This window comes from Felis catus, chromosome D3 (assembly GCF_018350175.1).
Source record: "Felis catus isolate Fca126 chromosome D3, F.catus_Fca126_mat1.0, whole genome shotgun sequence".
Lineage (NCBI taxonomy): Eukaryota > Metazoa > Chordata > Mammalia > Carnivora > Felidae > Felis > Felis catus.
Genome location: NC_058379.1, coordinates 44,004,681 through 44,031,571, shown reverse-complemented (window position 1 = coordinate 44,031,571; position 26,891 = coordinate 44,004,681). Strand labels below are relative to the sequence as shown.

Genomic DNA, 26,891 nt, shown 5'->3' with positions numbered 1-26,891 from the left:
GGATGACTGTACACCCCTCACACAGGTTTACTACTCTTAAAACCTTGCCATAATAGGTCAATTTCTCTCTGTCTCTCTGTGTGTATGTATATGTACATACATGTGACTGTGTGCATATGTTGGATCATACATGCCTTTTCCCAAACCTTTGAAAGTACCATGAAAATGTCTTGACATTTCTCCACTAAATATTTTAGAATGCATAACCCGAGTGCAAGAATACTTTTTGTTTTCTATATGGACACAATATCCATTGCCACAGCTATGAAAATCAACATTAACTCAATATCGCCATCCAACATGCAGTCCATCTACAAATTTCAATATTATCTCCAAATGTCCTTTTATTGCTCAATTTAATTTTAAAATAAAGATCTGACTAAGATATATACATAAAAAAAATTAAAAAAGAAAAAAACTTGATTACAATTATAGTATGTGTCATCAAAGAAAAATATAGAGAGCTATGAAAGCATGTATCAGGGAAGTCTAATCAAATTGGAGAAGCAGTGAAGCAAATTTCTTAAGAAATTGATAATTTAGGCTGAGCTCCGAAGTAGGTAGGAGTTAGGGGCGCCTAGGTGGCTCAGGCAGTTAAGCATTCAACTTTGGCTCAGGTCATGATCTCATGGTTTGTGTGCTTGAGCCCTGCATCAGGCTCTGTGCTGACAGCTTGGAGCCTGGACCCTGCTTTGGATTCTGTGTCCCTCTCTGTTCCAACCCCCACCTGCACTCTGTCTCTCTCTCTCTCTCTCTCTCTGTCTCTCAAAAATGAATAAACATTAAAAAAAAATTGAAGTAGATAGGAGTTAGAAGTAAGATGATAGGAACAGGATATTCTAGGAATAGAGAAGGCAATTAATGTGGTTAGAGAGTAGGGAGAGATAAGGCTGGACAAATAAGTAGAGCTGGATCATGTTTATCTATTTGATAAACAATTTATAAATTATAGCAAGCTGAAATATTTTGCAGTGGTGGCATTTAATTTTACTCTTTTATCACAAACTATGAGAGTTAAGTTGCTCTTATGGTAAAAACAATTTGAAAAGATAAACATAAAGCAAGAATGCCTTGTTATTTCATCCATGTTGCCTTCCATCCAGTAGGTATCTACAAGATACAAATGGAATTTTGGAATTACAGTTAAAATGATTACCTCTAAAATTACAAAACAGATTGAGAAAAAAACAGATCTCCAGGAGGCAACATAGTGAAGCAGTCAGGTGCATGGAATTTTGGAACCAGCCTTTGGGTTTGAATCCCAGCTCTTCTACTTACTCATTTTATGACATTAGGCAAATTGAACCTCAGTTTTCCTGCCTTTAAAATGGGTGTGGATTACACTAAAGCACAAGCAACAAAAGAAAAAATAAATACATCGGAATTCATCAAATTTAAAACCTTTCATGATTCAAAAGACAAAATTGAGGAAGTGAAAAGACAATTCACAGAATGGGAGAAAATACGTATTAATCATATATCTGATAAGGGACTTGTATCTAGAATATATAAAGAATTCTTAAAACTCAATAATAAAAAGATAAGTACCCCACTGAAAAATGAGCAAATGATATGAATAAGAATTTCTCCAAAGAAGATATACAAATAGCCAATAAAGCACATGAAAAGATGTTCAACATCATTAGCCATCAGTAAAATGCAAATCAAATAAGATACTACTTCACATCCACTAACATGGATGTAGTAAAAAAGACAAATAATAAATGTTGGTGAGAATGTGGATAAGTTAAAACCCTTACATACTGCTGGGAATGTAAAATGGTGCAGCCACTTTGAAAAAACAGTCTGGCGGTTCTTCAGACAATTAAACATAGGGTAATAGAGATTTCATCTCTTTTGTTCCCCAGTTCCTGGAATGTAGATGGCTCTGAAAAAATATTTGTAAATGAATAAATGATCTGGAGAAGTGTAATTTCTTTTTACAAATGCAATATAGACTCATAAACCCCACTTTCCCTCAAAAGCACATAAGGATGGGAAATGCCAGGTAAATATCTTCTCATTCCCTAATCCCACTCTGCAGCTATAACCAGTGATCCATGAGATTTTAACTAGAGCAATGAAGTCCAGACAACTAACTTCTTATTTGCAACAGCTAGAGCCACACCTGAACAGATCACTTTTTCCTCAGAAGCATCCTAGAATTTGGAGGTTAAGGAAGTCTAGAAAGATATGGTTAGGACCAGGGCCAGATATGTGTCCCCCCTCTATGTTGCAGTTTGCTCCCCAAATTTATTACTAAATCCAAACTAAAAAGCATACTTAGATAAATAGTTAATACTATAATATAAAGTATGGTCACTGGTGGCAAATAATCCCAAATTCAACGTTTAGTTTTGTACAAAAAAAAAAAAACAAAATAATATAGTTTTAGAGAGAATAGAATATTTCAAATAAAGTCAATTTATAGACAAAAATGACATGTTCAATTCATTCATTTATTTTGCATCCTATTGAAACCCTATTAAGAGAACACTAAAGGGATTTTTTTTTTTAGATAGAAATCCAAGGGCGCCTAGGTGGCTCAGTAGGTTGAGCATCCCACTCTTTGATTTCAACGTACATCATGATCCCATGGCCATGGCATCAAGCCCTGGGTCAAGCTCCTCATGGAGTCTGCTTAAGATTTTCCCTCTCTCTCTCAATCTCTCTCTAAAAAAATAAAAATTAAATTAAAATAAATAAATAATAACAATAAAAAATAAAGACAGAAATCCATAGGAACAGAAAGGAGACAATAGGAACAAAACTTTGGAAGCTGGAAAGAGATGGCTATATAGCAACTTCTCTAGAAGATCTAAGAAAACTAATTCCTAAGCTGGCAGTGGGGAAGGCAACTCAACTTAGAGGAAATTTCCAAGACTTGGGAATTTGTGGCATCAAGTAATGTTGGAAATTGGGGCTCAAAATAGGAAGCTAAGTTGAAAATCTGTGAAGCAGTTGAATTCCTAAATCTCCTCGATTCCTTATAGTAGGATGATTGTCTTCCCCCACAAGGCAAAATAAAGGAGGTATATTCTTTGAAGAGGGTGAATAGAGAGTTCCAGGCCTTGGATACACCGGGCATAACTGTAGGTGGGGGTATTATTTTGAAGACAAAGGCATTAAGTGAACACTTGTAAATTGTATGCTGAATCCTATAAGCCGTCTTTTCCCATTGAGGTCACAGAACAGTAGCATCCAGACATTAGGGAGGTGACTGGGAGAGCTTCTCTAAGGAAAGCTAACCATTCCAAGGGGAAGTATCTAAAAGTATTGATGGAGAAGTTCCTCAAATAATTGACCTAGCTAGATCATCCTATATTGCAACCATACCTGTGTGCTCATGGACTCCTGTTGACTTCTTAGTGCCCGTGCCCTTCTTAAATTTTTTTTTAACGTTTATTTATTTTTGAGACAGAGAGAGACAGAGCATGAACGGGGGAGGGTCAGAGAGAGAGGGAGACACAGAATCTGAAACGGGCTCCAGGCTCTGACCAGTCAGCACAGAGCCCGATGCAGGGCTCGAACTCACGGATCGCGAGATCATGACCTGAGCCGAAGTCGGACGCTTAACCGACTGAGCCACCCAGGTGCCCCACCCTTCTCTTAAATTTGAACTCATAACTAAGGACCAGCAGATATTGGAGAAAAGTCACTGACATGAAATATAAAAACAAAACAAATGAACTAAAAAAGAAACTTGGAGAAAACAAAGCTATGCATGGAGATGAAAATGTCAAAGAATTAATATTTCTAAAGATATTCTCTTAAATAAATAAAGAAACTGATCCCATTCATAATTGCACCAAGAAGCATAAAATACCTAGGGATAAATCTAACCAAAGATGTAAAAGATCTGTACGGTGAAAACTATAGAAAGCTTATGAAGGTAATTGAAGAAGATATAAAGAAATGGAAAAACATTCCATGATCATGGATTGGAAGAATAAATATTGTCAAAATGTCAATACTACCCAAAGCTATCTACACATTCAATGCAATTCCAATCAAAATCGCACAAGCATTCTTCTCGAAGCTAGAACAAGCAATCCTAAAACTCATATGGAACCACAAAAGGCCCCGAATAGCCAAAGGAATTTTGAAGAAGAAGACCAAAGCAGGAGGCATCATAATCCCAGACTTTAGCCTCTACTACAAAGCTGTCATCATCAAGACAGCATGGTATTGGCACAAAAACAGACACATATACCAATGGAATAGAATAGAAACCCCAGAACTAGACCCACAAACGTATGGCCAACTAATCTTTGACAAAGCAGGAAAGAACATCCAATGGAAAAAAGACAGTCTCTTTAACAAATAGTGCTGGGAGAACTGGACAGCAACATGCAGAAGATTGAAACTAGACCACTTTCTCACACCATTCACAAAAATACACTCAAAATGGATAAAGGACCTGAATGTGAGACAGGAAACCATCAAAACCCTAGAGGAGAAAGCAGGAAAAGACCTCTCTGACCTCAGCCGTAGCAATCTCTTACTTGACATATCCCCAAAGGCAAGGGAATTAAAAGCAAAAATGAACTACTGGGACCTTATGAAGATAAAAAGCTTCTGCACAGCAAAGGAAACAACCAACAAAACTAAAAGGCAACCAACGGAATGGGAAAAGATATTTGCAAATGACATATCGGACAAAGGGCTAGTATCCAAAATCTATAAAGAGCTTACCAAACTCCACACCCGAAAAACAAATAACCCAGTGAAGAAATGGGCAGAAAACATGAATAGACACTTCTCTAAAGAAGACATCCGGATGGCCAACAGGCACATGAAAAGATGCTCAACGTCGCTCCTCATCAGGGAAATACAAATCAAAACCACACTCAGATATCACCTCAAACAGTCAGAGTGGCCAAAATGAACAAATCAGGAAACTACAGATGCTGGCAAGGATGTGGAGAAACGGGAACCCTCTTGCACTGTTGGTGGGAATGCAAATTGGTGCAGCCACTCTGGAAATCAGTGTGGAGGTTCCTCAAAAAATTAAAAATAGACCTACCTTATGACCCAGCAGTAGCACTGCTAGGAATTTACCCAAGGGATACAGGAGTGCTAATGCATAGGGGCACTTGTACCCCAATGTTTATAGCAGCACTCTCAACAATAGCCAAATTATGGAAAGAGCCTAAATGTCCATCAACTGATGAATGGATAAAGAAATTGTGGTTTATATACACAATGGAGTACTACGTGGTAATGAGAAAGAATGAAATATGGTCCTTTGTAGCAACGTGGATGGAACTGGAGAGTGTGATGCTAAGTGAAATAAGCCATACAGAGAAAGACAGATACCATATGTTTTCACTCTTATGTGGATCCTGAGAAACTTAACAGAAACCCATGGGGGAGGGGAAGGAAAAAAAAAAAAAGAGGTTAGAGTGGGAGAGAGCCAAAGCATAAGAGACTCTTAAAAACTGAGAACAAACTGAGGGTTGATGGGGGTGGGAGGGAGGGGAGGGTGGGTGATAGGTATTGAGGAGGGCACCTTTGGGGATGAGCACTGGGTGTTGTATGGAAACCAATTTGACAATAAATTTCATATATTGAAAAAAATAAAAATAAATAAATAAATAAATATATAAATAAATAAATAAATAAAATAAAGATATTCTCTTAAGAGAAGATACTGAATATAGAAAAGAAGGGGATGATGTAAAGAGAGCTCTTAGAAATTGAAAATGTGATGGTATAAGTAAAATCTAAATAGAAAAACTGGAAAATAAAGTTTAGAAACTCTTCCAGAAAGTAGAACAAAAAGAGATGAAAAGTGCAAAATAAAAGTTAAGAAAAGTAGAAATCCAACAAACATCTAATAGGAGTTCCAGAAAGAGAACAAAGAAAATAGGAAGGAAATCATCAAAGAAATAATTCAAGAAAATTTTCTAGAAATGAAGGACATGCATTTTTTTAATTGAAAAGGGCCAACACTGTGAATAAATATTCTCTCAGCCCAAAGCATATCATTGAAAATTAAGCATAAAGAGAGGATTCTAAAAGCTATTGGAGAGAAAAAGAAACAGGTTTATGCAAAGAATCAAGAACCAGAATAGATTTAAACTTCTCAATAGCAATACTGAAATCTAGAAGACAATGGAGAAATGCCTTCATATTTTTGAAGGAAAATTATTTCCAAGTGATAATTCTAGATCCAGCTAAACTATCAAATGGGAAAATCAAATAAAGATATTGTCACTCATGTAAAGTCTCAAAGATTTACATGAGTATCCCAAGGTAATGCTTATCTACCAAGCATAGATAGAAATTGGTCCAATTTAGAACAAGCCAGAAAGCTCAAGAAAGGCTTTTTTTTTTCTTTCAAGAAGGCTTCTTAACATTAAACTGAGGGGTACCTGGGTGGCTCAGTTGGTTAAACATCCGACTTAGGCTCAGGTCATGATCTCGCAGTTTGTGGGTTTGAGCCCTGTGTCAGGCTCTGTGCTGAAAGCTCAGAGCCTGGAGCCTGCTTCACATCCTATGTCTCCCTCTCTCTCTTCCTCTCCCCTACTCTCTCTCTCTCTCTCAAAAATGAATAAACATTAAAAAAAAATTAATGATTAAATTGATTGAATATTTGGTGCATGTGAGTGTGTTTAAAAGATTTAGATAATTAGTGGTGACTTTGGCATTGAATCAGTGAAAACATATAGGAAACAAAACAAACAAAAGAAGCTATACAACGATTAATCCTAAAGAAACTAAGGAGTCATATGAAAAGAAATAGTTTCCTGGGGGCGGGGTGAAATAGAACTAAATCTTTGTCTTCCATAATGGAGTTCCATTCATAATGACTCAACCTGAAAAATCATTAAAAAAAAGTAGTGTAGGTGTATTATTTATATAGATAGAGGGTAAATAGCAAAATTGTTAGATAAGAGGGGAAGTAATGGAGTTAATTATTTTTCCTAATGAGCCTTATGAAACTATTTTTTGGCTCCTTCAACTATATGCATATATAATATTGACAAAAGTAAAAGTAAAGTTTATTCTGCTGCTCTGGAGGATAAAAAATGAATAAGATTTGGACCCTCAAATTGCTTATTGTCAAGCTGCAGGAAGAGAGATCCTCAGCTATCATGTATGAGAGTGCGAAGTTTGCCCTAAGGGGTTAAAACAAAATGCTATGGGAACCCTGAGGAGTGCAAAGGTACAGACCTTAGAGATAAACAATTTTCATGAAGGTTTTATGTTAGGTCTGAAAGAATATGGGGGAATTTTAGCAGGTAGAGATTAGTGTGGCAGGTATCAAGTAAAGGGATTGTGTGAGTAAAAGTAGACAAGAAGAAAAGCTGTTCTTTTGTTCAGGTAGGAAGACATAGGCTGATTTGACGGAGTGTGCAGTGCAAGAAAGATGTGCTGACAAATCAAGCTGGGGAGGGAAATTGAGGACAGACCTTTGGATGACCTTGAATTTTCCATTAAAGCTTTTGGAAGGCTATGGGAAATTGTTAAGTTTTTGGAGCAGGGAATTGATATGATCTAAGCTGTAATTTAGGAAGATTATCTGGCAGCAGTACATGAGTTAGATTGAAAAGAGAAAAAAAGAAGACAAGGAAATGAGAAGGAACCCAATTCAACAGCTCAGGGCAGAGGTATGAGGATCTGAACTTCAACAGAATTGGTGAAAATTGAAAGGCAGGAATGGATAGGAGATAGTTCAGAGACAACAGTTAAACCTGCTTTTAAAAAATTATTAATGGGGCACCTGGGTGGCGCAGTCGGTTAAGCGTCCGACTTCAGCCAGGTCACGATCTCGCGGTCTGGGAGTTCGAGCCCCGCGTCGGGCTCTGGGCTGATGATGGCTCAGAGCCTGGAGCCTGTTTCCGATTCTGTGTCTCCCTCTCTCTCTGCCCCTCCCCCGTTCATGCTCTGTCTCTCTCTGTCCCAAAAATAAATAAACGTTGAAAAAAAATTAAAAAAAAATTATTAATTTGCTCTTGCTTTTCTTCTGTTGGAAATTCTTCATAGGCACAGTGGCTTTAACTGGCTGATATAGGGAGACTGGAAGCCAAGTAAATCATGTTGATTTGTAGCTTATAGATATTTTAAAAGCTAACTAGTTAATAAGACTTAGAACATTTTGATCTTGGTACAAATGCCTGATGTGCTCATGCTTTCTAACATATTTCATTTCAATTGGGTCTTTCAAATGCATAGTTACTATATACCATTGACTATGGACTTCAAAAAGAACTTAAATCGTGCTTTACTTTTCATTATCTCATCATTCTTGTGAACCGATGTTATTTTAACATAAATAAGACACAAGCTCACAGCTAGTATCAGAGTCGGTATTAAAAAGCTAAAACTCTTCCTCTAAGATCAGAAATAAGACAAAAAAAAAAAAAGGAGTAAGACAAGGATGCCCATTCTTGCCACTTTTATTCAACATATTATTGGAAGTGCTAGCCAGAGCAATTAGGCAAGAAAAGAAATAAAAGGCATCCAAATTGGAAAGGAAGAAGCAAAACTGTCACTATTTGCAGAGGACATGATACTCTATATAGAAGAAAGACGTCATTAAAATACTGTTAGAACTAATAAATTCAGTAAAGTTGCAGGATACAAACTCAATGCACAAAGGTCTGTTGCATTTCTATACATCAATGATGAACTATCAGAAAAGCAATTAAGAAAATAGTCTTATTTATAAAAGAATAAAATACCTAGGAATACATTTAACCAAGGAGGTGAAATACCTCCTTATAAAATAAGTTAGCAAATCTCTTGTTTATTGTGGCTGCATCATTAGTAACACTGACCTCAGTCTCTCCCATATTCCTGATCTACCCATCATTCCCAATACCATCAGATAAATGTTTCTGCTTAATATTTAATCACTATTTCAAATTTATGTGGCGGTTCTCTAATGCCTGACCTAAAAAAAACTATAAATTGTCATTCAAGGCTCAGGACCTGGTCTCATTCACTTCTGCAGCTTTACTTTCAATGACTACTTTCTAGCACTCCACTCCACTCGAATCTAACTGATCTCTTTATTATACCCTACTCTCAACATACATGTTTGCATCTCAAAGTTTTGCTTTTCAGCTTTTCCTGGCTGGAATTCCCTCCCTTGACCTTTTCCCTAATTTAATTTCCTTCCTGTTCTTTAAAAATTTTTTTTCAACATTTATTTATTTATTTTTGGGACAGAGAGAGACAGAGCATGAAGGGGGGAGGGGCAGAGAGAGAGGGAGACACAGAATTGGAAACAGGCTCCAGGCTCTGAGCCATCAGCCCAGAGCCTGACGCGGGGCTTGAACTCATGGACCGCGAGATCGTGACCTGGCTGAAGTCGGACGCTTAACCGACTGCGCCACCCAGGCGCCCCCCTTCCTGTTCTTTAAAACTGACTAAGATTCTACCTTTCCCATTATCTTCTCTCTCAGGTATGTCAGAAAAAGTTGATTTCTGCATTTGCTAAAGTTATATAGCATTTGGAGTTTGCACCATATAATTTGGCTTTTGATTATCTGCTTTATTTTTATGTGTGCTGGCTATGACTCCTTTCCAAGCAGACTATCATTTCCTGGAGAACAGGTTAAGTCTATCATGTACGTCTCCTGATTCTCTCTACCTTTACTCTCTGCATTAGTTATGATTATTTTGGTTGCAAATGACAGAAACCCAATTCAAATTAGCTTAAACAAAAAAGGGATTATTTTACCTAATGTAAATAAAGAATCTATGGGTAGAATAGGATTTAGAAGCACATTTGAACGTGGGCGTTTAAACATCATCACAAATTGGTCTTTCACCATCTCTTGACCCTGCTTTCCTCTCAGAGAATTAGTTTAGGCATATCTTCCCAAGTATTAGCAAAGATGGCCAGTAGAAACTTGGAACTTACATCTGAAAAGCTTGGTAAACTCAGTAGAAAGAATGCATATTATTCTCCATTGTTCTAGAAAAAGACCCAAGCCTGACTCTCATTGAAGAGGGTGACATACTCACCATGGAATCAATCACAGCAACTTTTATTAATTAGGTCTGAGTCACATGATCAAGCTGTGAACTGGAGAGATGGTCTCCTGTGGGCACAGACCATGCCCACTAAGAATGGCACTGGGATACTTTTCCCAAAGAAGAATGTAGACATCATTACTTGAAGAAGAGGAAATGATTCTGGGCAGGTAAAAACAGCCAGTGTCTGCCATACACATCCCATCTCCCATGTCATTTAGAACATTATAAAAATCTCTTTCAAATACTCAAATAAGATAAAATTTCTTGAGCTGCTAAATTGTATTTTATTTTTGACATACTATGGTAAAGATGTGGATGGGCAAAATGTGGTCTCCAGAAGAGTGGAGAATCATCTTTTCATCCTCCTTATGTAAACATTGGAAATCAAGGCAAGCATAACTTGCAATAAAGTTATATCACCAAATGAATCCTCTTCAATCTTTGATTAGGCAGATTTGAAAGGGACTGTTAATGCACTATAAGGCATCTGAATTCAATGGACATTTTGTTCTTGTTTCCTGGGCTCTGTGTGAGATGCTGATGAACTTCAAGAATACAGACATTCATATGATGGAGAATTTGAAATAGACAACAAATTTAGTGATAAGTCATAATGACCTAGTTATAAAAACTGTCAATAATTTAGCTCTAATGTTTACTCACCATTATAGAACCAAACACTATTTTATTTCTATTCTCTTCAGATGTTGCCAGAATCCCTGTCCGCACTCTCGCCTCAGGAAATTAGCAGAAAGAAGATGGATTTTAAAAGAGAATAAACAAAAAGTTTAATGGGTTTTTGCAGAACCTGAGTTTTGGAAGGGGAATGGTAAAATAAAGGTTTCAGGAAAGGGGGAGGGTTCTCCAGTCTTCCATATCAAAGAGAAACCAATACTTCAAGCTCAGAGCCTGGAATTCTCTTGGGACTCTATACAGACCAGCATCTGCCACCATAATTACAAAAGGTGTCATCTGACCGACCTCAAGCTACAATGTTAGACTAGTGGTGTGAAACAAAACAAAATTTTACTTTCTTAACATCCTTTAAATAGGTGTTACTTCCCTTAATAGCACTGCTGTGCTTGGTGGGAGAAGGAAGGGAAACCTAAATCCTCACTCAATAGCTTTAATAATGTTCCAACTATTATTTTTAAGCCTATACATTCTTTTCCTCTAAAATCATCTAATCATCTAAGCAGGTCTTTCTTAAAGGCCTATAGTTTTATATGGTTTTTTTTTCCTTTTTCTTTGCTATTATTAGAAGTTCTTCACATCTTATCTGTGAAATTTAAATTTAAGTTGTCTTATAATCAGGACAAAATTAATTTCCCTTTAATTTGTATGGTACCTAGTTTCCAAGTATGTTTTGTTTTGTTTTGTTTTGTTTTGGTTGGGACTAAATATCACAGCTAATACAGTGAGGAAGAAAAGATATATTTTATGATCAAAGCTAAGTTTATAAAAAATGAAGTTATGCATAGTGATAATTCTGGCCACAAGTTAAATGGACAATATTTCAGTCTTCAGTGAAACTTTAATAACCAACATTTCTTAAATAAATAAAGCAAACCTCCTGGAAAATAACAGAATGTAAGAGGAAAGCCCTGCAAGTATAATAATGAATTAACTATTGCTAATTACATATATATGAGATTAAATATATATATATGATAATAGCTATAGTCATAAACTGACCTGATCATCCATCAGTGTAGTACCTCTTTGGGCCTAACATATGGTCCATTTACCTCACATGTCGTCATCTGTCCTTTGGCATTTAGTCATGTTGGGATCCTGAGTTGCTACTCCCAAAGCTTAAACTTTCATAGTTTTCCCTGGTAGTCTGAGTAGAGGATTAACAGCACTTGAGTCTTGTTAGGCTCTTAGAGATCTACAGGACTCTTCCATATCCCACTATAAAAATCAAATTCTCTACCAGATTGCAGCTCTTATATCAATTACTGTGGACACAGAATGTAAATAGTGGGTATTTTTTTTTATTACTAAAAAAAGGTACTTAGTTTCTCAGATTAATTTTGAGAGATGCTTTGTATGTGTTTCTTACTTTTGTTTAAAAAAAATTTAATGTTTATGCATTTTTGAGAGACAGAGAGACAGAGTGCGAGCAGGAGAGAGGCAGAGAGAGAGGGAGACACAGAATATGAAGCAGGCTCCAGTCTCTGAGCTGTCAGCACAGACCCTGACATGGGGCTCAAACCCACAAATCACAAGATCATGACCTGAGCTAAAATTGGCTGTTTAACTGACTGAGCCACCCAGGTGCCCCTTGTTTTTGTATTTTAAAAACAATCTAGTGAGTGCTTTCTAAAATTGTCCACATAAGTCCTCTATGTTTTGTTGCATGTTTCTTTTTCACCTTATTGAAAGGGACAGAAAATGCCAAAGATTTGAACTCTCCCAACACTTGAAGCTTGTGAGTTTTTCATGAGAGTATCTACTTGAAAGTATTTGGGGGCGGGGCGCCTGGGTGGCCCAGTTGGTTAAGCGGCCGACTTCGGCTCAGGTCATGATCTCACAGTCCGTGAGTTCGAGCCCCGCGTCGGGCTCTGTGCTGACAGCTCAGAGCCTGGAGCCTGTTTCAGACTCTGTGTCTCCCTCTCTCTGACCCTCCCCTGTTCATGCTCTGTCTCTCTCTGTCTCAAAAAAATAAATAAATATTAAAAAAAATTAAAAAAAATATTTGGGGGAAAAGGCATAAAATAGATTAAAAACAAACATACATACATACTTTGGGTCCAGAAAAAAAACTGGGTTAATACCTGTACAATGACATACTGGCTCTGCGCTTTTAGGTAGTTACTTAACATTACTGACCTCAAGTCTCTCAACTGTGAAACAGGATAGTAACACCTACCTCATAGGGTTGATGCAAAGACTAAATCAGTTAATGAGAAAACACAGAAAGTACCCAATTCAGCAACTGACAAATAGAATATATTCAATACATGGTAACCAATATAATGAAGAACATATTAAGTTAGGGAGGAAATATCTAAGGCAGATTCCTGTTTATAATGTAGGCTACTATAGTCCAGACAGTTGTCCCGTCTCTCCTCTATCCAATGTTGGGCAAAAAAATTTGGAGTAAGAATAAAAGCTTTTTGGTTCCTTCATAGTTTTACACAAATATTAGAAAACAAATTAATTTAAATTTGGAAACAAAACCCTTACACATTAACCATGATGCTTAAATATTACTTTCAGATAGTATATGTGTTTAATGTTCCTCCTCTGTGCTAAACAGAGAATGAAGGAAGATGTTAAATCAAAGAACATAGTGAGAAATAACTAGGATCAGAAGACTCTGAGAGATAAAGGAAAACTGAAGATGATAGGAATACTTCATTCCAGTCCCTTAAAATATGATTCTCAGTCTATCTGCTGGATCAGGCAGTGAAATACAAATGTTATTTAGCTGCAGGCTGAAAGTTGATCTGATAAATCAAGCTAAAAATAAATTTCCAGGAAAATTTAATAGAGTGGTCTACCCTATAATGTACTCAGTAAAGTTTATGTGAGAAATTACCCCTCTTTAAGGAAAGGAATAAAATGTGGCTGTTTCTATGTCAATCACTATAAAGGAGAGGCTTGTTAGATGTTCTCCAACAAAATGAATTACAAAGAGACTAAACTGTTTCATTAAAATAAGATAAAAGTTTCAATTATTTGCAGAAGCTACATTCACAGTATAACAAAAAGGATTATTGCCACAAGAGAAATACTTTCAAGACTCACTGTTCTTTCACCAATACAAATAACCCCATTTTGGCAGTTCTGATCATTTAGAAACCAACAAAGAGAAGAACATTGTCAGTAACATCTGCTATAACAGAGAGATAGCAATGTTGAATTCTCTTTCCTTGAAGCACTGATTTGGATGGCTATGTGATGTTCCTGAGATCACAGTGTGTCATAGTTCTTTTTGGTATGTAAACATTTTGTTTTGTTTTGTTTTTGTTTTTTTTGTTTTTTGCTTTTGAGAAAGTGTGCCTGCATGCGTGCTTGAGGGAGAGAAGCAGAAGGAGAGGGAGAGACAGAACCTTAAGCAGGCTCCACGCCCAGTGTGGAGCCCATCGTGGGACTCGATCTCACAATTGTGACATCATGACCGCAGCCAGAATCAAGAGCCAGATGCTTAACCCACTGAGCCACCCAGCCACCCCATATGTGAACTTCTTTAGATCAGTTCAACTTTGCAGGATGTTCTACCTGAGGTTGCTCCTTAAGGGCTCTATGTAGAATACATTTAAAATGGAGTTGCGGAGGCCCCTGGGGCGTCTCAGTCAGTTGAGCTTTGGACTTCCGCTCAGGTCCTCAGGTTGTGATCTCACGGTTGGTGAGTGAGCCCTGCATCCGTCTTACTGCTATCAGTGTAGGGCCCGCTTCAGGATCCTCTGTCCCCCGATCTCTTTCTGCTCCTCCCCCACTTGCGCCTGCCCACGTGCTCGCTCTCTTTCAAAAAATAAATAAAACATTTTTTAAAAATCAGTAAAATGGAGTTGGTCTTTTTCCCCTACAGAGTTGAGGGCTCCTAGTGGCCTAGCAGCTTGGGCAGAGAAGAAAAAAAGCTGCCTATTGGTGACAGCCAGTGGCGTGAAACCAGGGTGGTGGCAGAGGAGACAGAGAAGTAATAGATTAGAGATACATTTTGAAGTCAGAATCAAAAGACTTGGTCAAAGATTTGCATATAGAAGATGGGAGAAAAGGAAAAAAAAATCAAGAATGACCACCAAATTTTAGGTTAGCATAATTAGATGGGACTAGAGTCATTTACAAAGCTGGTAAGAAAATAGAAGTTAATATAATGTGAGTCTTCCTCTGTATAAGAAATATTTTTAAAGACTTTTTTAGAAAATTGAGCCACTATTAACACTTTGCTTTTTAAAGCATGTTCTAAATGTTTTCCCTGAGACAGTATCATTTTGGTATATTTCAGACCTCTTTTAAATTATTGAATATTTGAAGTTTCTGCAGATAATCACAATAAATCATAAAATATTTACTATTCTTATTGTAAAAGGTGAGAGTTTACCTTTTGTGAAGTTTAGAAAAAAAAGCCTTAAGCATTTTTTCAACCCTTTTCCAGGTTCCATGCTTTCAAAGATAAAATTAATTACATGCTTTTCAAAATTAATACATTTCTTTTGATAGTCAGCAAATACTTGCTGGGCAGGCCATGCTAAGCTAACTCATAAGAAATTGTTCAGCAGATTTTGTAAAAATTAATTAGCTTTTGTTTTGACACTTTAACATTTTGAATCTGCGTAAGTCTAAAAATTTGGTTAAAAGAAAATTTCAGGTTGACAGCATTTTTTAACCCGAAGATTTAACCAGGCAAAAGATAATTTTTAAAGATTGACTTTAGGGGTACCTGGGTGACTCAGTCAGTTAAGTGTCCAACTCTTGATTTTGGCTCAGGTCATACAGTTTGTGAGTTTGAGCCCCTCATAGGGCTCTGCATTGACAGTGCAGAGCTTCCTTGAGATTCTCTCTTTCCCCTCTCTCTCTGTCCCTACCCTGCTTGCTCTCTGTCTCGAAATAAATAAAAAAAAAAAAAAAACCCTTTTTTTAAAAATTTCATTTTAGAGGTAGAAACAGCATGGTATTATTTTTTCAAATGAAAGATCAGAGTGACATCTAGTGTTCAATGGAAGTATCTGCAACTGACTATATAGGCACACTGTCACACAAATCTATCAGCGCCATTTTTCTAACAGTAGTTGCTCACTCTCTGTCTCTGTGTCACATTTTGATAATTCTCATAATATTTCAAACTTTTTCATTATTATTATATTTATTATGGTGATCTGTGATCAATTATCTTTGATGTTACCATTGTAATTGTTTTAGGGCATCACGAACCACACCCATATAAGACATAGAACTTAATTGACAAACATTGTGTATGCTCTGAGTGCTTAACCTACCTGTAATTTCCCATGTCTATCCCTCTCCTCAGGACTTCCTATTCCCTAAGACACAACAATATTCCCTGAGACACAAGAGCCAACTAATAATCTACAATGGTCTCTAAATGTTCAAGAGAAATGAAGAGCCACATGTCTCATACTTTAAATCAAGAGCTAGAAATGATTAAGCTTAGTGAGGAAGGCATGTTGAAAGCAAAGACAGACCAAAAGTGAGGGCTCTTTCACCAAACAGTAAGCCATGTTATCAATGGAAAGGAAAAGTTCTTGAAGGAAATTGAAAGCGCTAATCCAGTGAACACACCAGTGATAAGAAAGTGAAACACTTCTATTGCCGATATGGAGAAAGTTTGAGCGGTCTGGATAGAAGATCAAACCAGCTGCAACATTCCCTTAAACCAAAGCCTAATCCAGAGCAAGGCCCTAACTCTCTTCAATTCTGGGAAGGCTGAGAGAGGTGAGGAAACTGCAGAAGAAAAGTGTGAAGCTAGCAGAGGTTGGTTCCTGAGGTTTAAGGAAAGAAGCCACCTCCATAACATCCAAGTGCAAGGGGAAGCAGCAGGTGCTGATGTAGCAGCTGCAGAAAGCTAGCTAGATCCTTACTGAAGGTGATTACACTAAACAACAGGTTTTCAATGGAGAAAAACGGCCTTCTATTTGAAGATGCTGACGAGGGCTTTCACAGCTAGAGAGGAGAAGTAATACCTGACTTCAAAGTTTCAGAGGACAAGCTGACTCTCCTGTTAGGGGCTACTCCAGCTGGTGACTTTAAGTTAAAGCCAATGCTCCTTTGCGCTTCTGAAAATCCAGGGCCCTTAAGAATTATGCAAAATCTGTTCTGCCTGTGTTCTATAAATGGAACAATAAAGCCTGGATGACAGCATGTCTGTTTACAACATGGTTTACTGTATATTTTAAGGCCACTGTTGAGACAGTCGCTGAGAAGAAAAGATTCCTTTCAAAATATTGCTGCTCACTGACAATGCACCTGGTCACCCAAGAGCTTTTATGGAGATATACAATGAGATTAATGTGGTTTTCATGCCTGCTAACACAACATCCATTCTGTAGCCTGGGGATCAAGCAGTAATTTTGACTTTCAAGTCTTATTATTTACAAAAACACATTTCAGAAGACCATAGCTGTCATAGACAGTGATTCCTCTGATGAATCTGGGCAAAGTTAGTGGAAAACCTTCTGGAATGGATTCACCATTCTAGATTCCATTAAGAACATTCATGATTCATGGGAAAAGGCCAAAATATCAACATTACTAGGAGTTTGGAAGAAGTTGATTCCAACCTTCATGGATGAGTTAGAGGGGTTCAAGACTTCAATGGAGGAAGTCACTGCAGATGTGGTGGAAATAGCAAGGTAACTAGAATTAGGAGTGGAGCCTGAAAATGTGACTGAATTGCTGCAATTTCATGATAAAATTTCAGTGGATGAGAAGTTGCTTCTTATGGATAAGCAAAGAAATTGGTTTTGGGGGAAGGAATCTACTCCTGGTGAAGATGCTATGAAGATTGTTGAAATGACAACAAAGCATTTAGAATATTCCATAAACATAGTTAATAAAGCAGTGGAAGAGTCTGAGAAGATTGACTACAATTTTTAAAGAAGTTCTACTGTGAGCAATATGCTATCAAACAGCAGCATGCTACAGAGAAATCAGTTATGAAGAATCACCCAATGTGGCAAACTTCATTGTCGCGTTAGGATTTTGCCACAGCCACTCCAGACTTCAACAGATGCTAATCACAGTAGCCATCAACATGGAGGCAAAACCCTCCACAGCAGAAAGATTATGGCTCCCTGAAAGCTCAGATGATGGCTAGCACTTTTTAACAACAGAGTATTGTTTGATTCAGCTATATACATTTTTTAGACATGATGCTATTGCACACTTAATAGACTGTAGTATAAGCTAAATATAACTTTTATATGTATTGGGAAACCAAAAAATTCATATGAATCACTGTACTGTGACTTTTTTTTTTTTTTTGCTTTATTGTGGTAGTCTAGAACCAAACCAGCAATATCTCTAAGGTATACCTATACTTTCATCATTTTACCCTGCCTACAAGATAGTGAATGCAGAATAAAAATGAATGAGAGGGAGACAAATGAAAAGGATCACTGTGATAATTATAATAATAATCAAAAATAGGTGCATCATTTATGAGAGTCTAGAGTCTCTAATGTGGTTTCAGAAATTCAGGAATAGTATTTTGAAGTAGTTCTTGCCTGAACTAATATGTAAGGAAAGGGGAAAAGTAACAGGTGACAAGCATGGGAAGAGTTCAAAAGAGACAGCAGCATGAGTCAAGGTAGAAAATCAAGTTACAGAATAATATTGTGGAACAAGTTCAATGGCTCCAGTGTAAATCAGGGGACACTAAGTATCTGGAAGGGAAATAGGAGAGGGAGGCAAAGCTGAGATCAAGAAGAGTTTGTCCTCACACTGGTCAGGGTGGATAAAATGAACAAATCAGGAGACTACAGATGCTGGAGAGGATGTGGACAAACGGGAACCCTCTTGCACTGTTGGTGGGAATGCAAACTGGTGCAGCTACTCTGGAAAACAGTGTGGAGGTTCCTCAAAAAATTAAAAATAGATCTACCCTGTGACCCAGCAATAGCACTGCTAGGAATTTACCCAAGGGATACAGGAGTGCTGATGCATAGGGGCACTTGGTTTATAGCAGCACTTTCAACAATAGCCAAATTATGGAAAGAGCCTAAATGTCCATCAACTGACGAATGGATAAAGAAGATGTGGTTTATATACACAATGGAATACTACTTGGCAATGAGAAAGAATGGAATGTGGCTATTTGTAGCAACGTGGATGGAATTGGAGAGTGTTATGCTAAGTGAAATAAGCCATACAGAGAAAGACAGATACCATATGTTTTCACTCTTATGTGGATCCTGAGAAACTTAACAGAAACCCATGGGGGAGGGGAAGGAAAAAAAAAGTTAGAGTGGGAGAGAGCCAAACCATAAGAGACTCTTAAAAACTGAGAATAAACTGAAGGCTGATGGAGGTTGGGAGGGAGAGGAGGGTGGAAGATGGGCATTGAGGAGGTCACCTGTTGGGATGAGCACTGGGTGTTGTATGGAAACCAATTTGACAATAAATTTCATATTTAAAAAAGAACTTAAAAGAAGAGTTTGTAATTTCTATGTAATAGGAAGCCACCTTAGAGATAGCCTTGCAATTTGAATAGAGCTGTGGCATAAGTGGGGAGTGTCTTGGGGGAGAGGTTGAGACTAAAATTGGATGTTACTAAAGTAGATGATGGTAGTAGTAAAGACAAGATAGATTTAATAAACAATTTGGAGACTAAATCAATAACTGGACTTGATGGCTTGGTTTTACGTAAAGGTAAAGGGCAAAAGTCAAGGATATCACCTTTTAGCGATCATGTAGATTCTATGTTCATTAATTAATATTGTTAAGTTATAAGAAAGCATGGTTAGTGAGAAAGGTGTTTAAGTTCATTTTGACAAGTTATCATTGAGGTACATGGGAAATAATGATATGTTCATGCCAAAAGGCAATTGAGTATCTGGTTCTTAATGTTCTAAGGTGAGGACTAAGCAAAACATGTGACATTAGTTTTATCAGCATAGAGGGAGTTGCTGAAATAATGGCAGTGAAAAAGATTACTCAGGAAGGGTATATAACATAAAACAGGAGCATGAATAGAAAAGGCACCATTGGGGCGCCTGGGTGGCTCAGTCGGTTAAGCGTCCGACTTCAGCTCAGGTCACGATCTCGCGGTCCGTGAGTTCGAGCCCCGCGTCGGGCCCTGAGCTGATGGCTCAGAGCCTGGATCCTGCTTATGATTCTGTGTCTCCCTCTCTCTCTGCCCCTCCCCCGTTCATGCTCTGTCTCTCTCTGTCTCAAAAATAAATAAACGTTAAAAAAAAATTAAAAAAAAAAAGAAAAGACACCATTAACGCTTAGTGGAAAAAAGTAATTTGGAGTTGGATTTGTCTAAAATATATTAGAAAGAAGAGATACAATTTCTTCAAGATCAAAATGTAATTCACTGAAAGGATCAATATTCTAGGCCTTTTGTGGCCTAGCTATACAAATACTATTGTAGTAACAAATGAATACATGTTATATTTATTAACTATATGAATCAGGGCTCCTTCAGCAAGAAATAGGAACTTTACCTAAACTGGCATGAATGAAAGACTTCATTACTATGTAACCTGATGTCTCAGGTCAGATCAAGAACAATACTATCTTAATTTTGTAATATATTGTGCTTGCTGGTGCTATTTTTATATGGTGAAGCAACAGCCTTGCAGGAAGATAAATAGTTTAATAATAAAACATTCAACTTCATTAAAAAATTTTTTTTAAGTTTGTCTAGATAAGAAATTGGTCTTTTTTCTTCTGTTAGGAAGTTGATGAAAAGTACTGGAATAATGACTAACAGATGGGGAATGTCAACAGACAAATGGAAACTATGAAAAAGAGCCAAACATATATTCAATAACTGGAAAGTATAATTTATGAAATGAAAACACTCATTGGTTGGGCTTAACAGTTATTGGAGATAGCAGAAGAAAGGGCCAATGTGTTAACCTGGCCCTTTTCAGAAGTAGACGCCAAGAAGGGATTAAACATGCAAGTGTTGTGTTACAGGAAGCACTTGGGAGAGAATATAGGGAGGTTGCTGGAAAAAGCCAGAGAGCCATCAGACTGGGATGTAAGTCTGATTCCAAGTGAAGGAGAGAGGAAAGGAAGGTTTGCTGGATGGACTGTCTGTGCAGTCTATGGAAGGTTTGGAGAGGGCAATGGAGAATCCTTGAGCCAAAGTCTGCCACCAGAAGGGTCTGTGTTTCCCAGGAGCAAGTTTGCCTTTGTTCCCTGCCACACTCATTTATGGCAAGTATACCCTTGACGCAAACACATCAATAGTTTTCAGAACACAGTCTGGATGTATGTCTGTATTATCTTACCTTTAACAACATTGCTTTCCACAGATATACTTTCCTAGTTCACCACCAGTAAAACCTTCAGCAGTTGAGCTGCAGCCTTCTGCCAGAGACTTTCCTCGTTCCATCCTTTTGGCCTGCCAGGTAGTAGGCAAGACAGTCTCAAATCCTCATCTTTCCATCCTGCTTTCTCAGAACACTCCTGATTTTACCTGTGTTATTCCAGGTACTCCCTAAAAGCAGACATTAAGAATGCGTTCAGGGAAATGCTTCTTACAGAAAATGGAAAAGGGACTGGGGGAGGCTGTGATAGCCATCATATCACAGTTCAAGTCTGACCTGGAGTGAAGGAGAGGAGGAAGGAACATTAGGTGTCATGTAGTCTAAGGAAAGTTCAGGAATGCCAACAAGGAGTCCTCAGGCCAACATGAGCCATCAGAGGATTCCTTAGTGTTTGACCAGGAGCAGCCCATGAGAACTTGTGGCCTAAGCACAAACAGTCACGGATTTCACAATATAACAACTTGGGCCCTCACTCAATTATGTTTCTGGTAGCTGGTGGCCTGGAAGGCAATTCTCAATATCAGTATAGTCAGAAAACATGAAGAAAGATTATTAGGAATCATATATTGTGGGCATACCTGGGTGGCTTAGTCAGTTGAGCGTCTGACTCTTGATCTCAGCTCAGGTCATGATCTCATAGTTCAAGAGACCACTAACAGCTCAGAGCCTTCTTGGATTCTCTCTCTCCTTCTCTCTGCTCCTCCCCAGCTTGTGCATGCACACACACACACACTCTCTCTCTCTCAAAATAAATAAAATGAATTTTTAAAAATAAAAAATAAAAAAAGAAATTATACATTCTGAAAATGGAAGGGATACAAGATTATAAATAATGAACACAACAAATGAACATTAAAAATAATGAACAAATAATGGGACATTTTAAGTGATCTAACAGATGTGCAAATTGAGTCTCAGAATGAGAAGAGAAAGAGAATGGAACCAAAAAAAGAGCGAGAGAAAAAAATAGTTGAAATTTCCACAAATTTGTGGAAATAATTTACTTACCTACCAAAGAAGCTCAACACACTCCAGGCAAGATAGATACAAGAAAAGCACAACTAAGTATATCGCAGTCCAACAACCAAAAACTAAAATAAAGAGATATTGGAAGTATCCAGAGAAAAACATTTCGTACAGAGGAGCAATGATATATGATGGTATTTCATCATGGAAATGATATTTCATGAGAAACAATAGATTCCAGAAGACAATGGAAAAACATTTTTAAAGTACAACTGGAAAATTCTTGGACATGGCCAAATAATAAACCATAAAACAAGTCTCATGAAATTTCAAAAATACTAAAATTTTACAGAGTATGTTCCCTGGCCACAATGGAATTAGAATAGAAAGGAAAACATAAAACTGTGTTTATTTACAAATGATATGATGGTTTATACAGAAACATCAAAATGAATGTACAAAGAACTAGTAGGTTTAATATGTGAATTTTAAAGGTCATAAAATAGAAGTTTAATATACAAAAATCGGGGTGCCTGGATGGCTCAGTCAGTTAAGCGTCTGGCTTTGGCTCAGGTCATGATTTCACAGTTTGTGAGTTCGAGCCCCATGTCGGGCTCTGTGCTGACAGCTCAGAGCCTGGAGCCTGCTTCAGATTTTGTGTCTCCCTCTCTCTCTACCCCTCCCCTACTCATGCTCTGTTTCTCTCTCTCTGTCTCTCAAAAATGAATAAACGTTAAAAAATTTTTTTAAATATATACAAAAATCAGTCATAGTTCTGTTTACCGGCAAATAATCAGAAGATGAAATTTTAAAACACCATTTACAATAGCATCAAAAATAAACTGCTAAAGGGGCGCCTGGGTGGCTCAGTCGATTGAGGGTTCAACTTCAGCTCAGATCTTGATCTCCAGGTTTGTGAGTTCAAGCCCCACATGGGGCTCTCTGCTGTCAGTGCAGAGCCTGCTTTGGATCCTCTGTTTCCCTCTCTCTCTGCCCCTCCCCCTGCTCTCTTCCCCATGTGCACATACTTTCTCTCAAAAATAAACATTAAAAAAAAAAAAAACTACTGGGGCACCTGGGTGTCTTAGTTGGTTGAATGTCTGACTTTGGCTCAGGTCATGAACTTGCAGTTAGTGAGTTTGAGCCCTGCATCAGGCTCTGTGCTGATAGCTCAGAGCCTGGAGCCTGCTTCGAGTTCTGTGTCTCCTTCTCTCTCTGACCCTCCCCTGCTTGTGCTCTCTCTCTCTCTCTCTCAAAAATAAATAAACATTAAAAAAATAAAATACTTAAAATTAAATTTACAAAAATTGTGTAACACTTCTACAGTGACAAATACAAAATATTGATAAGAAATATTAAAGAAAATCTAAATAAATGGAAAGTTATATCATGATCATGGAATAGAAGATACAGTATAATTAGATTAATAGTATTTCCAAAATGATCTTTATTTTTTTTTAATGTTTATTTATTTTTGAGAGAGAGAGCTTGCACGTGCACAAGTGGGAGAGGGCAGAGAGCAAGGGAGACACAGAATCTGAAGCAGGCTCCTGCTGTCAGTGCAAAGCCCACAGTCGGGCTTGAACCCATGAACCAAACTCATGACCTGAGCCAAAGTCAGACACTCAACTGACTAAGCCACCCAGGCACCCCCCAAAGTGATCTTTAAGTTCAACACAATTCCAATAAAAATCCTAACAGGCTTTTTTTTTTCTAGAAATAGACAAGCTGATTCTAAACATTTTCTGGAAGTAGAAAAGACCTAGAGTAACTGTCTTGAAGAAAGAACAAAACTGGAAGCCATAAGCCCCCTCATCGTAGGACTGTTTAAAGCTGGAGTAATTAAGATGCTTTGGTAATGATGTAATGATTGATAAATAAAGGGAACTGAAACTGAAAGCTGACTGACAACATAGCGACGAAGGTCATTTGATATGGAAAGTAAAGTCTTTTCAAGAACTGGTGCTGCACAAGTTCTCACTGCTTTGGCCTCCCCAAACTGCCATCTCTGTTCAGTTCAGTAAGACCTCTGGGATTTGTGTGCACGAAGCCTAGAAACTACTACAGGTAACCTGGGACAATCACAGGGTTCACCTGATTGTTTCCTCTCTCTCAGAGCTGACAGGACTGGGCTGCTAGTTGTCTAATGCCTGAAAGCAAGTATTAAATACATTTTGTCCAGTTTCTTGTTATGGGAGAAGGTGAATCCAGGCCCTGTTTCCACCATGACTGAAACAGAAGCTGATGTGCTTTTTTTTTTTTTTTTTTTTTTTTGCTAGCAGTCTTCATGCCTAGTGCTGGAGCTTGAACTCACCACTGTGAGATCCAGACCTGCACTGAGATCAAGAGTCTGACACTTAACCAACTGAGCCACCCAGGTGCCCCTGATGTCACTTTTAAAAGAGCTTCTGTCTGCTCTGTGAAGATAAATTGTCATGGAGCAAAAATGGAAGAAAGGAAAGCAGAGTCCATTCGGGAAGTATTTGTAGGAGTCCAAGTGAGAAACGGCAGTGCTTAAATTAGTGCAGCAGCCATCAGAACGGACACCAGTCAGCTGCTCAGTGCATGTCAGAGTTAGAGCTGGCGGTACCTACTGATAGGTTGGATTTAGAGCAGCAAGAAGAGTATAGACGTGGGCATTAAGAGTAATAGAAGTTTGGGGCCTGAAAATCTGCCTGGATGCCATTTACTGAGAGAAGACAGAGTATGAGAAGATTCAGGGGTTTTTTGATGGGGGTGGGAGGTAAGGAAGCAAAGAGTCTGAAGCCTCCTTTCTTTGTCTAGAAGTGTAAAAGATAAAATTCAGAAATTGATTTTTTAAATTTTTCTTAATGTTTAGTTTTGAGAGAGAGACAGAGACAGAATGCTAGTGGGGGAGGGGCAGAGAGAGGAGACACAGAATCCCAAGCAGGATCCAGGCTCTGAACTGTCAGCACAGAGCCCCACACAGGGCTCAAACCTACAAGCTGTGAGATCATGACCTGAGCCAAAGTTGGATGCTTAACCAACTGAGCCACCCAGGCACCCCAGGAATGGATTAAAAAAATTTTTTTCCTTGGGGATCCTGGCTGGCTCAATAGTGTTGCATGCAACTCTTCATCTGAGGGCCGTAGGTTCAAGCCCCATGTTGGGCATGGAGCCTACAAATAAATAAATAAATAAATAAATAAATAATAAAATTCCTCCCCCACTCATTCTCTCTCTCTCTCTCTCTCTCTCAAAAGAAAAATTTTTTTTAAGTGGGGGGACCTGGGTGGCTCAGTCGGTTAAGGGTCAGACTTCTGTTCTCACAGGTTCATGAGTTTCAGCCCCACATCCGGCTCTGTGCTGTCAGCACAGAGCCTGGTTGGGATCCTCTGTCCCCCTCTCTCTTTGCCCCTCCCCACTATTCCCTCTCTCTGTCTCTCTTTCTCTCTCTCAAAAAATAAACATTTAAAAAAATTAAAAATATTTTTTCTTACATTTTTATGGCATATTATACGTCTCTCTTCTCTAGACCATGAGTTCTCTGAAGAGTCATTGTCTTATTATTCTGATGTCACATACAATGCACACAGTAGTCCTTTAATGTGTGTGTGTCTGTATGAAACTGGGGGATTTGATCAACTTGATGTCAGGTGGAGAGCTGAGTGTTCTGGGTTACAGGAAGGCTAATACTGAATCCCCGGAAAAGATCTAGAATACTCTGTTATTCGTTCTTAGAAACCAACATAGCCCAGTAAGGATAAAAAATGTGTATGAAATCATAAATACGGTGTTTATATAACCTTAGATGGAAATAATTAGAGAAGATGCCTTGTGATTTTGATATCATTTGTTTCCACAAAGAATAAAAATCCTTCTTTGAATTGAAAATACAGAGGTGAAATGGAGAATGGGCTCAAGTATGTGTCTAATAACATGCCAAAATATCTAAATACACTGCTTAAAAGCTAGTCTTTCTCAACTGAGTGCTATAGTTTATAACGTAACTCCTGCAGAGCTTTTCATGGTCCTAAATGGCTTTATTTTTATGATCGTTAGCTGCAGTGTTAAAAATGCCAAATCAACGCTGCATTCTGTGGGAATGGATGGGAGGAGAAAGGTAACCCTAAATGGTAATAAAAGGCCCTGCTGCCTAAAACTTCAGTTGTATTCGAAATTTTCACTATCAGACTCACTATTTAGGGTAAAGTACTGCCTTAAAAAATAGCCATTAAAATTTGTTAAATGTCTTATTATGTGAGTTAACACAGTAAATATTTTCTAGTATAGGGAGAATGTATACAGTGGTTACAAGCTGTTGTACTATAGACCTTCTCTGACTTACCAGCCTAATGACCCTGGATAAGAGAGGTTTAACCTCTCTAGGCCTCAATTTATTAATCTATGAAATGGGACTAGTAATATCTACCACACTAGGTTGTCATAAGGATTAAATCAATAATGAAGGTAAAATTCCTCTAAATCAGTTCTTGTACCTTTAGTTAGCTAAGAAAGAACAGAGCATAATGAAATAAGACCCTGGACAGGTTATATTTTAATGCGGTGGATGGGACTGGAGAAGGCCTTAAGCATAGGGAGTCACCATGGAAGAAAAGAAAGGGTCTTGGCTGAGAATGTTAGTGAACAGAGGGCATGATGGGGATTCTCAGAGGCATCGGGGACACTCCAGAAGGAGGGATAGGGCATCATCACCAATAGAAGATTGGAAGCTGGTGCAAAAAAACCCATGGTTACTTGACAATTTTACTTAGGACAGATCCAAGTAAATACCTAATCTTAACATAGGACAAAGAGTTCTTAAGTTTGGAAACAAGGGAAGAAATAATATACACAAATTAATTATGTTTGACCACAAAAAAATCTTAACTTTTCTACTTTAAAAACATTTAAAGAATGTTTAAATGAATAGAAGCTTCATAAACAGAAATTATTTTCAAAGATCCCACCAGAGGCCTTCCAGGTAAAGACAGGCAT

At 37.9% G+C, this 26,891-nt stretch overlaps 1 long non-coding RNA gene across 1 annotated transcript in view; it reads right to left on the bottom strand.

The window, feature by feature from the left end:
• The window catches only part of LOC109493348, a 55,633-nt gene that overhangs the window by 9,320 nt on the left and 19,422 nt on the right, over positions 1-26,891 (bottom strand). The window contains exon 4 of the long non-coding RNA XR_002737289.2: positions 20,928-21,136. This is a non-coding gene — a long non-coding RNA (uncharacterized LOC109493348). The remainder of the gene's footprint in view (positions 1-20,927; positions 21,137-26,891) is intronic.